Source organism: Sminthopsis crassicaudata, chromosome 1 (genome assembly GCF_048593235.1).
Source record: "Sminthopsis crassicaudata isolate SCR6 chromosome 1, ASM4859323v1, whole genome shotgun sequence".
Lineage (NCBI taxonomy): Eukaryota > Metazoa > Chordata > Mammalia > Dasyuromorphia > Dasyuridae > Sminthopsis > Sminthopsis crassicaudata.
Genome location: NC_133617.1, coordinates 80152227 through 80156437, shown reverse-complemented (window position 1 = coordinate 80156437; position 4211 = coordinate 80152227). Strand labels below are relative to the sequence as shown.

General features: G+C 39.2%; 1 pseudogene; it reads left to right on the top strand.

Annotated features, from left to right (window-relative positions):
• LOC141547933 (secretory carrier-associated membrane protein 3 pseudogene) lies at nt 1-3802 on the top strand (annotated as a pseudogene).
• The last annotated feature ends 409 nt before the right edge of the window (nt 3803-4211 follow it).

Genomic DNA, 4211 nt, shown 5'->3' with positions numbered 1-4211 from the left:
ATGGCTTCCAGCAGCATCAGTCAGTCCCCAACCCAATTCCTCAGTGCTGTACCAGAATCAGGCTTCCCCATAGACCTCAGGGCAACATCAGTGCAACACCACATAAAGAGCCAATCCCTGCAGCCCCTGGTGCAGAAAGCCCAAGACAGTCTCCTGTTCACCCCAACAGGAGATCTCAAATTTAAAAGAAAGGGAAAAGGCATAAAAAAGATAAGCAAAAAAACAACAAAAAAGAACTTGACCACAGAAAGTTATTATGGTGGCAGAGAAGATCAAGATACAAATTCATTCAGATGAGGATGACCATATCAAATAAATTATGGGAAAAGCCCCAAAGGAAAATGGTACATGCCTATAAGCCCAGAAAGAACTCATGAAAGAGCTAAAAAAGAAGCTTAAAAATCATTTAAGAGAAGAAGAAAAAAATTGAGAAAAGAAATGAGAACAATGTAAGAAAATTATGAAAAAAGAATCATCAGCTTAGAAAAAGAATTGGCCAAATGGAAAAGGAGATACAAAAATTCATTGAAGAAAGTATTCCTTAAAGAGTGTAAATTGGCCAAATGAAAAAGAAAGTACAAAACTAATTGAGGAAAACAACTTAAAAATTAGGATTGGGCACATGAAAACTAATGACTATGAAACAGCAAAAATCAATCAAACAAATTGAAAATGTAATGTATTTCATGAGAAAGAGAAAAATGACCTGGAAAATAGATCCAGGAGAGGCAATATCAGAATCACTGGACTACCCAAAAGATATAATCAAAAGGAAGATCTGGACAATATCATTCAGGAAATTATTAAGGAAAACTTCTTTGATGTCCTAGAATCAGAGGGCAAAATAGGTATTGAAAAAGTCCACTAATCACCTCAAGAAAAAGATGCCATAATAAAAACTCCAAAGAATAATATTTCAGAACCATCACATTAAGGAAAAATTACTACAAGTGGATAGAAAGAAACAGTTCAAATATTGGGAAGGCTCAATTATAATTACACAGCATTTGGAAGCTGCAACATTAAAAAGACCAGAGGCTATGGAATGTGATATTCAGGAAGGCAAAGGAGTAACAATTACAAACTCAGGAACTATATGAATACAATTACAAAACACTTTTCACAAAAATAAAGTCAAATTTAAACAATTGGAAAATATCAATTGCTCATGGGTAGGACAGATCAATAACTTAACCTTTCTGTGCCCCAATTTCTTAATCTATAAAATGGAAATAAAATCTATCTCCTGGGATTGTTGTTTTGAGGTTCAAATGAGATAATATATATATAAAGCATTCTTGCAAAAAACTCTATAGAAATGTTGTTACTTACTGAACACAATGATGATGATGATGATGTTGATGATGATAATGATAGTGATGACTTCTGGACCAGACAGAACAATTCTAGTTTCTCTTCCATATGGCATCCTTTAAAATGCTTGAAAACAGTTTTTGTGCCCTTCTTCATTCCCCTCTCTCACAACGTCTTCTTTTCTCTAGTCTAAGTATCTCTAGTTCCTTCTACTAATCTTCATTCAGCATGGTTTCAAGGTCCTCACCATTCTGGTCACTCTCCTTTAGATATTCTACAGTTTGTCAATGCTCTGATCTTTCAGTATATCTGTAATCTTATTAATTTTGATATTTTTTATGATGTGAAAAAATTCTCTTGATATCTTGAATCCACAAACTGAATGTGAGCTAATTATTGGTTATCTTTCATTATTACCACATGATCATCATCCTGTCTTTTCTTTGGACAGAGCATTTCTTTGGTGATACCTCTTTTCTATGTGATACCTTGTCTGCAATGATATAATCTGCTCATATCATATAAGGCAGCTAGATTGTATAGCAGGTAGGACACTTTGCAAACGTGGAAGTGCTACACAAATCCTAGCTATTAGCTATTACTACTTACCATGCACTAACTTCCCCAGTGCCTTTTTCATGATCCATTACAATAATAATATTAGCTATCAGGTTTTTTTGTTTTTTTTTAACACTTGCACATTTGTCTCATTTGATCCTCACAACAACAGGTGAGATAGATGTAAATAATAGTAATATTATTATTTCTTTTTTTCTACAGGGGAGGAAACTGAGGCAAGCAGAGGTTGTGACATATCTAAGGTCCCACAGCTTATAAGTCTCTGAAGCTAGATTTGAACTTAGTTCTACCCTATCTCCCTGCTTGGTGCTCTATCCACTGTGCTGTCATCACTGTCAGCTTCTCAGAGGCTATTGTATTTCATGACTCACTACCATTCACCATTACCAGAAAAATATTAGCACAAAAATGGATCTTTGTTTCAAAGAAAAGGGTCATTCAAAGTACTTCACTATGTCTCAAAAGCAATTCATCCCTCTGGTTCAATTCTGGGTCCAGCTCACACTGTTCATTTTCTACTTCACAATAAGAGATACATTGTAGACTGATGAAATTAGCCCTGTTTATCCATCTACATAGTCTGGGCAATATGCATTCTTCAATTGCTTGGTTCTTCTTGAATGGATAATTAAAGGGAATTCTTTGAGTGATTATGGATCCAATTTAGAAGACTCCATGGTACTCAGACATGAAGCCATTAGCAGAGTGTTATCCATAAACAAAAGCATCATATAGTTTCCCCATCCATAGGATGGCTTGGTCTCTGAGTTGGATTTCCTTCATGATGGTGTCAGACATCTTTGGGGAGATTATATATCCTTATTTTAAAACTGGTTCAATAGTAATGATTAGAAGGTAATCAAACAAAGTTATTGTTGTTGTTATATAGTCAATGAACATTATAATTTTAAAAATCAAAATAGTAATATAATATTTTCCTAAAAATAATAATACTACTATTGCTGTGGCAAGCCAGCCTCATAGAAATAGCAAAGTATCTGAGGGAAAGACAGGAGGCATCTTGTTCTGGACAAATTAAATGGCCATTATCACCCTGACTACTATCTTCCCTCAGATTCCAAAGGAGACGGTTTAGGGACCTGATCCCCACACCTTGAGGAATAGCAGTGACCGCCTTGAAGCTGAGGCCAGATCTTCAGACATGGCCCATTTGCCAAACCCAGAGACTGACAATCCCTTTCAGCACCCACTGTGGCACACTTAGTGTCTACATTGAGAACAGTGAGTTCCCACCATGCAATGAGCCACCAGCCCGACCTCCTGGGCCCGGATCCCAGCTGCCTTCCAGAAAGCTCAACCTCCATAGAACCCGAGATTAGGGCTCCTCTAACACTCAGGCTTCAACAACAGCAGCCACAGTAGCACCTTCTGAAAAGGCAGGAGGGGCTCAGTGGAAAAGTCCGGGAGCTGGATTGTGGGAGAAGTTGCAACATATAGCCCTGGGGGGTTCTGCTGCCCCACCCTCCCACACCCCGCCTGCCCTCATTTTGTCCTATCCAACACTACTTCTTACAGGACAAATCCATAGAAATCCCCTGGGGATTTCCAGAAGACAAGAGTCCACTCTGTACTACCTCTGAATGTTCATTACCTTGGCCCTTCCCCTGAATTTCCTTGCCTGCCTGCCTCTTTCTGGGTGACCCCTATTTCCAGCAGCTCTAGTTTGGGGTTCTCTATTCTCTAGTCCTAAACTTTACCCCTTGTTCCTTTATCTTCTGGTATGACATTATGCACAAGACTCTCAGGAGGGACAGTTCATTCAATTTCTTCATTTTTTCTGTCCAGGATACAATACATGTGCCAGCATCCATTATCAGGATTCAGTGGCTGCATCTCAGCCCTCAAAGTGTTGAAGATCATCACCGCTGTGACTGTATTCATCAGCTAGTGCTGGAGTGAATCTCCTCTCTGTACCACCCACAGGTACTAGGGTTCAGAAGATCCAGGAGTTTGCTGCTGGTGCTAAGGGCTGAGCCTAATGCCAACAGAGCCTTATGGGCCCCATAATATTCTCCCCCTTTTTACCTATTTCCTTCCCTGATTGGTGCACCCCAACTTTGGCTCTCCTCCCCTTTAATCTCTCCCCAGGATTGATTTTAGAGAGAGATGAGTGTTTTTATTTGTTCTCTCTCCTCCTTAATTTTTATGTCAATTAGAACTGGTGTGCCTAAAAGGGTCAGGGGAAGGCAGGAATACAGATCTAGCTCCAACCATTGCCCATCTCTATCTCCCCCTCCCGGCCTTCCCTATGCTGCTGTTCCCTCACCCCATTTTGGGACCCCTTCCTTTCCCCTGCT